A 12336-nucleotide genomic window follows, 5' to 3' on the forward strand; every position below is an offset into this window, starting at 1 on the left:
TTGCAATGAAATAGGTCTCGCATTTACCAGAGTTTAAGCTATTGGCATTTTAAATGACAATGCCTATTTCTTATTTTTTTAAACATAAATAAAAGGCATATGATAGTTTTAAAAAGGTTTGACAATGCTTGTTCTGGCGGAATAATTTAGGATGGCATCTCTGCAAACGATCATACCTTTCACATCCAAAGGAAATTATCTGGCAAAGTTGGATTTTGCACAATGCGTACTTTCAAAAGTCAATCTTTCAAGACCTTTGCAGTAGAGGACTGAACTTCTAGTTTCAAGCGCTGCTACTCCGTCTTTGAACATCGCCAAGGGTCTTCACAAAGGTACCAGTAATAGTAGCTTTTCTACATTTAAGAGGAATTTTGTTCTGTGCTTCCTCGTTTACTAAGGGGCAGGGTTGTGTGGAGATGACAACCAGCATACTATAGGAGTTGAAGTTCATCATGGATCTACAAAAATGTCAACTGATACCAGCTCTTTTCGATATTACGATAGGATACATGTGCCAGGGCCATTGGAATTATGTGTCTGTAGATGCTCAAATTATGCGGCAGGTTTGAGTAAATTATGCAACAAGAAGAGGCAAATTATATAGCAGGTACTCCATACAACACAAACACTGTCATTTAAATTAACATGAATGGTCTCACAAGTGCTGCTTTGCAACATGTAGTCGCAGACAGTAACTGGGCGGGATAGCTCTGCTGATTCACTATGGAAGGCGTGGCATGAGGAAGAGATGTTGATGAGTGGGGAACGTTATTTTCGAAAATTGTGCTGTGAAAGGAGCAGATGCTCACTGTTTGGACTGGGACAAGGAGGACTGATAAGGAGGCAATTTCAGTTCCAAGTGGCAGTGGATTGATTGTTCTGTTGCAGGTGAATTCCGCAATTACAAGAGACCAGCTCTTCCTTGTCAAGGGTTGCAGCATACAGGTAATGTGGACACCACAAAGAGACTGAAAGTTTGCTTGTACCTCTTAAGCCACACCGCACAAACTGCTGCTTCGTACACCAGCAAAACAAAAGGGAACAGAAAATACCACACTGAAGCAGCACAGTGATGACACAGACATTGTAAATGATTAAACCAAAAAACAGATGCCTATATATACTCAAGTCAAAGTAAGATTTACAAAGGTTCCAGTAAAACTTATTTCCTGTAAGCTTGAGATTCAATTGGGTCAATTTTTGTGTTTGGACGGATGAAAAAGAAACAGTTTCCAGTTTCACAAAATGCCCTCCAAGTCAGCCATGCAGTTTTCAGATGCCAAATAAAATATTTAGATTTATTTTACCCAGTTAACTATATAAAAACAAAAAAAGTGGGCTATTTCTCAAATATAGCCAGGGTTGCTGGAATTAAGCAGCAGGGGAGGGTCAAATTATGTGGCAGGGTTGCACAAATGGTGCAACAAGAAAAGGCAAATTATGCAGCACATTTTGTCATATTATTACCTAATTATTTTCATTTTTAAGCTTTACACGCATTAGTTGTACCTCATTACTACCAAGGTAACACCAAATATAGCAATAAGCTACAGAATGGTGGCAGTCAAATTTTGCAAAGGCCAGGTCGCCTGGCCTCTATAGGTCTGAAAGACAATGACGCCTGCTGGAACTGCGGAATAGAGAAGGGGGACCTAGAACACCTCATCTTCACCTGCCCAAAAGTCAAAAACTTCTGTAAACAGATGCTAGACTTCACAAACAATACATTGAGCTGCAGCCTCAGAGAGACATTAGCCACAATAAACAGCACATATCACACCAGAAGTCCCCACCCAGGAAGACAGAAATCTCCTTGACTTCCTCCTCACTTCAGCAGCAAAGATAGTATTCATGAACTGGAAAGACTCCTCCAAGGCCACTTTCAAAGGGTGGCTAAACTGGGTGATCTTCCTCAGAGGTGCAGACAACACCACTCTCAGAAACACGCCAGGAAGACACCCCCACAGAGAGATGTGGTCCAAACTTGACAAATTCATAGACTCCTTCAAACCACCATAGTCAATGTCCAACCCAACGTCTAATCGGAAGTACTTTTCTGTCAAAAACAACCACCACTAGATGTTTTATGTTTTATGTTTTATGTTTCAGACAGCCAATGGTGAGTGTTAAAGGTTAAATGTTACATGTAAGCCTAACAGTCTGGACGAGCAATGTTGTACCGTCGACCTCACCCCCAAAAAAAAAACAAGACTACGACTAACCATACCAATGTAAATCTTTATGTTTGTCATTATATGTAACCTGTAAATACCAATCAAAAAAAGTATTAAAAAAAACAGTAAAATTCCACACATACAACGATCCCCCAACATAAGGGTATGTAACATAAAACCAAGAAATAGGTGTCAAACAAACACTAAAACATTGCAATGTCCCTAGTGTAAGGGTACACAAGCAACACAAGAAAATGGGCAAATAAAGCCAATAATGCAATCCCATGTGTAAGGGATATGTAACGTTCAACGTAGAGAATTAGCGTACATGCAATGCAAGCTGTCAACTTTCCAGTGTAGTGTAAGCAACGTAGTGTAAAAAGATAAAAGGTATCCCTACCACTCACCATCATAACAACAAGTGGCAACACTCAGGACTGCATGCTTCAGTAAACCAGAAGTAGGATGACAACCCAGCAGGGACCATAAATGTAAATAATGCAATACAGCAAATAATACACTTAGGATACCCACAGAGTGCAAAGCTTGAACCACAGTAAGGATATGCAGGAACTTAACACTAAAAACGTCCCTGTAACCTAGAATGATGGCATCACACCAACGTAGTAGTAATTAGAACATCACTCGTCAATCACAAGGTTCAACAAAAATGTTATGGAAAAACTGGGCAGTATCCATTTGAGAGAACTCAAGAACTACTTTGACCGACATCTCACTCGACTAGCTTGGAATGTTAAGCCTTAAGAGAGGTGAAAATAGAATCAAAACACTTAATGTACAAAACACCTCTTTGTTGTTGTAGGTCACTTCAGTACATACATCCTCAAATGCCTTTTCCGAAATTGTACTGACGGTAAGCCATAGCAACATTACCAATAAGATGTAGAGGAATCCCAATAGGAACATCTGCCATGCTAGCTCTTGCTTTAATTTCCTCTGGATTGAAAGACCCATGAGCTGTGGCACAAAAGCTTGCTGGTAGTACGTACACAGCCAAGAAAAAACAATTTCCTGGACAAAATACCCTGAAGCGCAACTGCGGACTTGCATGTACTTAAATACAAAAAATGACATGCCCCAAAACTCTTTGGACAGCTTGGATTCCTGGATGACGACACAGCAGATCTCCCCACAGCCACTTCACCTGAGGTGTGCAAACCAGTAAAACAAATGTCTTGCACCCCGTTTAAACGGTGCGCCTTCATAACTGTAAACATGGCCAACTCCCAAAAGTGCACACATTTGACATTGCCCCAGCATAGTGACACACCGAACCAAACTACATTGGGGACATGCCTAACTTGAATGTTTCCGGTCCTGTAGGCAGTTTACTTGCATTGTAGTAATAAAAGTACATACAGCTGCTAGCTTCCTGAAGTGTTGAGCATGTTAAACAGCACAGAGACCATGCACCTGACTTCACGATGGAAAGTCTGATTAAAGCTGATAAAGTATTCTACATAGATCGGTAACAATTAGTCATGCCTCGCATTTAGACCGTTCAATTACACACAACACTAGTCAAATGCTGATCCAACTCACTGCAGACAATACTTTCTTGGTCAGCATTGGGAGATCCATCTTGCTGGAACAACTAAATGTACTGGAAGTTATCTTCAAACATAAGAGTACTCAGGAATGTAATCATGAGAAGTATGCCCTTCCGATGTAAAGGGCTTCTGATGTAAAGGACACTGGTGGGGCTGAAAGGCTGCCAGGGTCATCTCTCTTTAGTTGGAATAACCTTTTCAAGTTTTTATAAAATTCCTTTAAAATTATTCTTCCTGTAAGTTCTTCTGTATTTGAAAGGGTCAGACTCTTTTAGTTTCAATTTAGTGCACTTTCAAATAACAGCTCCCATAGCCACTGTAAATTTCTTCACTAACACAAAACTTCTTTTCCTTTTCTCTTGATCTTCCTTAAGATAAGTTGAACGCATGAGTTCAGATTATCGCCATAATTATGTTGTGATGTATGACAAGTAGCCAAGGAGTATCTTTGTATATTATTTATTAAGTATAAGTTACAAGTTGGTATCCATGGAAAGCATCCCCACCAGGAGCAGCCCATCTTCAACTGTCACACTTCCCCACAAAGGCACCCAAACATTCCAATCATGTCCATCGCACCAACATTTCACTCAGAACACTCACACTTGCTTAGCAGCTAGGCGCCAGGTAACATAGTAGAAGCATTAATACCTAAGCATGATATAACAAACAAGTTTACGTCTGCACGACCAGGCTGCAATGGCAGGCCTGCAGAAATGGTTCACAGTGCTACTTTAGTGGGTGTCACAATTTGTGCTGCAGCCAATACTAGCATTTAATATACAGTCCCTGGGTACACGTTGTACCATATACTAGTGACTTAAAACTAATTTAACAATGTGCAAATTAGGAATAGGTCAATTGGAGGTATAAGCCTGGGGGAATAGCATGCTAAACATTGCCAGTTCCAACGGACATTATTAGAAAAAAGCAATATTAATATATCTCCACGCATAGGAAACAGCAATTGGTTACAGCGTTTTGACCATACATCCAGCATCCCCATCAGGACTATCAAAGTAAGAATCCAAGCACCCAGACACTATGGTAGATGAGGCAAGTGTGCCAACTGGTTATCCAGTCACTTAAAGGGATCACCTTAAGAAAATAATTAAATGATGAACAGGGGTAACGCTGAAAAGAGTACCAGCTGAACACACTAGTTCAGAATGAGAAGGTTCAAATTGGTCTCTCTACATGAAAAGAAACCAGGCATCTACATTCCTGCAAAGGATTGCCGTACACCGTGAGAGTCAATGTCATTATGGTGCGGGAACTGGGTTTAGTAAAGCATGTCAATGAAATGTTAAAGTGCCTCAAAAGTCTGTGCACTTTTGAGGAAAATTATATTTCTTTGAATCGGTCTCTGTGCCATTGGAACACAGTCTCTCAAAGAAGACACTAGTTCCTTAATAATTGTTTGTTATGAATGATATTGCTTCTTCTGCTATCGCAAAAAGCCTTCACTTATTAACTTAGCTATGATTTGATGATTTTCCCCTTTGTTTGTGTATTATTCATAACTCAATGATCCTTAGGTTGTATCTTTTTTTCTGAGCGCCTCCTAATAATAGAATCAGCTTATGTTTTTACCAGGACAGTTGAGCCAACCTGAATATAGATACTAGCAGTAGATAAAATGAAAGGCTACAGAGGAAACATATTGACACTGTATAACAGAAGAATATGAATATAGAAATTGGTTTCACTAAGAGTAATATTGTCTAATTTTGAGTACATTGGTCAGCAGTCGTGGCGGGACCTAGTTGATAATTACTCCATCCTTTGCTTTCAGGAAACCTGGGCTTTAGATCCTGCCCACCTACTGGGGTTCCAGACCTTTCATTCACCAGCCTCGCTAAACCCTCAGTGCAGAAACAGCGGAGGTTTGTGTACGTATGTCAGCATTGCTAGCGGGCTTACAGTTTTAAGACATTTGCCCACTGAACATTATCAGATTCTAGTGTTTAAAAGGGGCAATTCTATTAATATGATTTTAATTAATTTTTATAATAATGTGCCTACTGATAATTTGGAAAGAGTTATAAACAAACTGATTTACAGTGTCACCTCTTTGAAGGAATGGATAGGTGGGGAGATCTTCCTGGCCTCGGTGGGTGATTTTAATTGTAATGTTTGCCAGAATGGCCCGAAGGGCATATGCGGCCTCGGGAACCTTACTGACGACAACCCGAGCCATTTCACCCACTCTAGGCCGGGTGATATACTGAATAACTTGTTGTTTTATTTTATCCTGTCTTACATTAACGAGCTATGCTCGCCACCCATACAGTTCCAGCCAACCTATCACGGGAGGGGGTGCAATTCCATAATAGACTTTACCCTCCTCTCCAGTACACATGCCCACCTAGTAACATCATGGGAAACTTTAGATGACATTTACGGTGATCATTATCCAATCTCATTCTCGATAAGAAAGACCGAGCAAGAGCAGCCTCGGAGGGACAATAGTATTTCATATCAACAACCGATCACCCTTGCCTGTAACAACGGTAATACCCTTAAATGAGATAGGGTTGACCCTGCCGGGCTACTAGTAAATCTAATCTCGACAATGAGGGAAGAAATATATATCTGCCTGTCTCCACTGAGGAGCCATCTAAAATCTTGGGCTCCTTTTCAAAGATACAAGGAACTTTAAAACAACTACGGACCAGACAGAAACACTCAGATTCAAATTACCCTAAAGGCTGGTTTGATAATAATTGCACCACTGCATTAAAAACCCTAAAGAAGGCACTCCATGCTTCACCTAGATCTCCGGGTGAGATCCGACAAGCAAGACACTTTTACCGTCTAGCAATTAAAAATAGGGAAAAAGTATTGAAACAAAAGGCATGGCAGGCCTTGATTACTGCTTCCAAAAATAGGGATTCAACCGCCTTCTGGAAGGTGGTCAACGCCCCCTTTTTTCAGAATAATAATGCGGCAGTGATAGATTTTGCCATTAACGGGGAAACCTGGGTCACTCACTTTCAACATCTTTATGGTAATGCAACTCTTACTGACCCTGTAACTTCCCCACTGGTTACCATGCCTGACGAAAAAGGAAGCTCTTGCCTGGGAGCTTTCCCATTGGGTATTTCTTTCACTTCCGACGAGGTTATCGTGGCACTAAGGGAGAGCCCTTCAGGCAAGTCGCCTGGCCCAGATGGAATTCCAGTTGATGTTTTTTAAAAATGAAATCCATCTCTGGGCCCCTTTATTAACCAACGTCATGAATAGTGCTAACTCCTTTGGGCTTATACCAACTTGGACAGAGGCCATAGTGGTCCCTATCTTTAAAAAGGGGGACAGACAAGATCCAACCTGCTACCGGCATGTCTCTCTTCTTGATGCCTTAATGAAGGTGGCAGGCCGCATAATTCTAAAGCGAATCCAACTCTGGGCGGAGGAGGGTAAGATTATATCTAACCTCCAGTATGGTTTCCGCACTGGTATGGAAACTATCGAGCAGAGTTTAAACTTGTATCTTTTAATATCCAAGTATACTCAGGCCAGGAAAGGGAACCTTTTTATTACCTTTATCGACCTGAGTTCTGCTTTCGATTGCGTCGACCACAACCAACTATGGTCGACACTATCTGACCTGGGCATTGATGATACAATACTCAACTTAATCAAGGAATTATATAGGGGTGCTGGGGCCAGGGTGCGCTTCGGTCAACGAGGTGAGTGCTCGTCAAAATTTTCCATCAAGAGGGGAGTGAGACAGGGATGCATCCTAGCTCCCCTTCTCTTCACCCTATACATAAACTCTATTGGCGACCACCTCAAGGGCCTACAGTTTGACTACCCCTTGTTTCAGGGACACCCTGTCCCAATACTCCTATCTGCCGATGACGCTGCCACCATGTCGCAAACCAGGCTAGGTCTGCAGAGGGCAGTCTCAAAATTCTCAAACTATATGAAAGATAAAGGATTAAAAGTCAACATTACTAAAACATACATTATGGCTTGTGGGCACGACACCAAGAAAGCACCCTGTCCTATATTCCTTGAGGGTAGGAGGATAGAGTCAACGGACCAATTCCCCTATCTTTGAATATCAGTTGATAGGAAATGCACTTGGCATACCGCAGTAAAAACTAGAAAGCTAGCTTTCTCTAGGGCAGACCCGTTAAGGAACTGATCTCAATATACAAGGCCAAAGGTATATCCACGGCCATCTATGGATCAGGTATCTGTGGTATCAAAAACATAACACCGATTCACCGATTCAACTAATTGAAAATCAATAACTCAGATATTTGCTGGGGTTCCCAAATCTTCAGCAAGTTACCTTTTCCACATTGAATTGGGTCTGCCCTTCATTTCAGATATCATAAAGATTGCGCCTATTTTGCTATGGCATAAGGTGTGGGTCACCCCTGAGACAGCTTTTAATTGTAAACTAATCTCTGACTGTCTTACTCTTGATGGTGTCAGGAATATTAAATGGCTGTCTTATGTGGAAACTTTGATGACTGAGATCGGCCATCCTGGGTATTTTATGAGCCCGTCCACTATGGAAGCGATCCCTAGGAAAACATTGAAAAAACTGGCTATGGATCACCTAGTTAATAAAAGATGGGCCATAGAAAAATCCCAAAACTCAGTTCTGGCCTTTCAGCAAATCACCATTAACCCAGGGCCCCAACTGTACCTTGTAAGCGATTTAAACTGCTTTTCGAGAATGTTAATATCACGTTTCAGGTTTGGAACTTTTTTTCGTATAATTACCTTTCCAACCTGTAACAACTGGTCGAGGGAAATGCCCACTTGCCCTTGTGACGATTCATCTCCCCAATCCAATTTACACTGTGTTTTGTTTTGTAAATTTTACGCTGTTCCGAGGAGGATTATCCTGAAACCAATCTTCAAAGCGTGGGGCCACCGCTCATGCAGAATAGCTTTTGTTAGACTGCAACAGTTAGAAAACGACATTGTGGCACACGCTATATCCAGCTTTTTGAAATTACTGGTTAAGTTTAGGAACTCAATGGAATAAACTCTTTGTAAATACCTGTATTTTAGAATTTTTAACAACTAGCTTTATTAACTTGGAACCTTTTTGATTGTAATAACATTGCTTTTTAACATCTTGTATGCATTTGGCACTTTTTGAATGTATGTTCTTTTTAATCTGTACGCTTTTATGAATTCATTCTGAAATCGAATAAAGCTTTTGAATTTGAATTTGATTTAGTACATTGGTCTGCACAGCAAACGTATTCTAGTAAAAGTGTAGTTTGCTGATTGTAACAACAAATAAACAAAATGAGGGCATAGAAAAATACAGACTTCATACCAGTTGCACTTTCTATACTAAATGAAGAACAAGAAAGTAAATAGCTATTAAACTTTTTCTTGGTTTCTTCTCCATGTTTCAAGCCTTAAAATAAACCAGCCTAAACAGAAGAAAGGAAATATGAATCACAGTTACTTAAATAAGGTTTATTTGATAAGATAAGTAGTCAATAACATAGAGATCACAAAAATAAACAAAAGTATGAGTGAGTGTTTCAAATGTTATGAGATAAGAAACACGTCCCAGTCTGAATCAATGGGAACCAGGTTTCAAATAAAGTGCAAACCAAAATATAAAGAAATAGTGAGAAGTGACTAGACACTGAGCACCTAGTCCATCAATGTGTTTCCTAAAAGGAAACATGTAATTTTCTCACCTGAAGGGAAGCAACTTCAGACATCAAGGATGATTGTGTAATACAATCCTTTATTAATTAAACAATCCAATATGTGTTTTAAAATGATTGCAACTTGCTCTTTGGCAATCGTTGTGTCTTTTGTTTTTTCACACCTTTCTTCCCTCCTGTGTGTCATTTTGCGGGATGATAGTCGTAAAGTACTTAATATGGATGTTGTTTGTGTGGCCCAAATCAAATCTGTTTGACAAACTGTACTTTCATTGTGAAAATGGATGCTGCATTTTATCTTAACATAAAGCTATATAAGTTGTTGATGAAAATATAACTCTGTCTAGAATTCACATAGGGGAATCATTGTGATTGTCATCTAAACACCCTTGGAAATTAAGGTGAATATTTGAGGAGCAAATGTGCATGTTTCATGATTTTCCGTTCACAGTTCCCTGCAAGGGATATGAGGTAACAGAGCCGAGTCTTTGTATGTTTATATTAGGTGATGTCACCTACAAACACCATCTTCTACTCCATTACTTTATATGAGTGCAGAAAATTTGCCATATGTATTAATTTATTTAAAACCATGCTAACCTTTAGAATGAAAAGAAGGAATATGATCAATAAAAAGGGCAGCAGTTATTTCCCATAAGAAATCATGAAATAGTGTGAGGGAAAAGTGTTGCCTTGAACTTAGGTTTCTATTCTAAGCATAATAAAATAACTCTTGCTTTCTTTAGTGATTCAAACCCATGTGCATTTCATTTAACATTTAATGTGACTTACTTTATTTGAAATTGGTTCTGAAGGAATTCTATTCCAGGCTCATGAAGAATTACTTGGAATTTACTGTAACACTTAACTGCAGAGGATATGTGCCTAATAATGAGTCCATTAGTGCACTCTGCAAGCAGTATTGGAGTTTCACGGCAATGAAAGTCTGACAAAGTTTAGTTTTTACTATGAACAGCAGCAAGTTTAATATGAGTAAAGTTTAACACAGGGTTTTTGATCCGTAGATGCATTAGATGAGTGCATGTAAGGTAAGGGTTTGTTTTAACAAATAGGGTGGTGATAGGGGTGAGGGTGAAATAGTTTAGAATAACAAAGTATATATTTACTGAGTAATGATCCTTTCACTAAATAAAAATAGTGGCCTCAATAGTGGACATAATGTACCCTGATTGCTACAAATGTGAGAAATAAAGTGGGGTCGACATGTTTCATGCCTATGTTGCCAGGGGGGTCAATCAGCATTTCATCAGGACCAGAAATAATTAATCTACCCTATAGGAATTAGTAGGTCACCCTAAAAGTCATGGGTCCACTAGAGTGTAAAATAATGCACCTGAATCAATGCAGTGGGGTAGATTCCACCTAAGAGAAAAATATATACTTTGAGGAGGAACCTTCCTCCATAGTCCCATTGAACATGACACATTAAAATCACGATCACTGAATTGTCTCACACTCTCAATAGTGGAGCACAGTCTTAAATTAAGTATTATGTTGGAAGGTAAAAGCATCACAGAATACACATCCTTCAAATGCCACAGCTCATGCGACGTATACCAGATATTAGTGACAATGATGAATGGAATACTGCCTAATTGTGTAGGCAGACTCCGTGAAGGAGGAATCACATGGTGAAATCAATTCAAACTCCTAAAGTTGTAAATATTATATACATGTATGAATGTGCCTCTATGAATGTGCCATCTTAGAGGTATATTCTGTGTTCATTTACGAAGACATGAATAAAGTTTGGCTCCTTCATAAGTCTGGGTGTGATTCAGAAAGTGTGTATTTAGAGTACTGAATTGGGTCCTCTAATCATCAATAAGGACTACCGTTAGAGGAAAAATAGAGGCTAAAGGGTGATTGTGCGACAGTGGTGGCCGTTTAAAAGTGGTCTGTCAATAAGTGTATTAGTGTTCCATCTGAGGATGATAGTTGAACAGTGTATCAATTCAGATGTCCTATTGGGAACAATAAAGTAGGACATAGAGTGAAGCTTTTCAATCTACTTAAGTATGTTGAACATAAGTAGAGCACTGTCTCAAAAAGAAAGTCAAAGAAAGGGTGAGAGAGTGTCTTACTGATCAAGGTCACGGATTTCATTGCTCAGACCAAACACATTAGCAGATAGACGGAAAATCCAAAAAGTGTCCGCTTGTAGCATTGGTTGTTAGTTTCCAATATATTCCGCCTTATGTCATCAGGGGTGTGACTTTTTCAACAAAGTGGGAACTCATTCTGACAGAGCCTTTTCTGCAGCAAACCAGCTGATAAAGTTGGCACCTTGGTAGTTTGGATAAAAGCTTCTAATTGAAAAAGGTACAAAAACATGTAATGGATTGTTCTACGTATTCACGAATCTCACTTTTCAAATCAAGAAGATGCTGACTTCAATTTTGGAAAAAGCTGAAGAAATGAAGTGGATATAATCAAACACACGTAGTTTTCGTACAGTCCAATATCCTATGGCATCCTAAAATGTATATGCTTCCGAAAGTACACGATCCTCCATTTAAACCCATAGTGTTGAGATGCGACTCTCTATTCGAGCCCTTGGGTAAATATGTAGACTAATCCTTACAAGCATTTGAACAAAATTGGACATTATATATAAAGGACACCGCTCATTTCCTACAACTTTTAGAGAACCTTGATTGTGGAACAATCAAACAATGGTTATTTTGTACAATTGATGTTACATCACTAATCACCTCGATTCCTTTATAAGAAGGTATTGAAGCTTGTGAACGGGCATTACTGCTACAACCAGACATACCAGCCAACAAAGTGTTCCTTCTGGCAATCCTTCAGTTTTGTTTACAGCATAGCTACTTTGAATTGAATAATGAGTTTTATCTTCAATTCAGTGGCACCTCAATGGGCTTTTCTGGGGCACCATCGTGCACCAAT

Source organism: Lissotriton helveticus, chromosome 2_1 (genome assembly GCF_964261635.1).
Source record: "Lissotriton helveticus chromosome 2_1, aLisHel1.1, whole genome shotgun sequence".
In the NCBI taxonomy this organism is placed as follows: domain Eukaryota; kingdom Metazoa; phylum Chordata; class Amphibia; order Caudata; family Salamandridae; genus Lissotriton; species Lissotriton helveticus.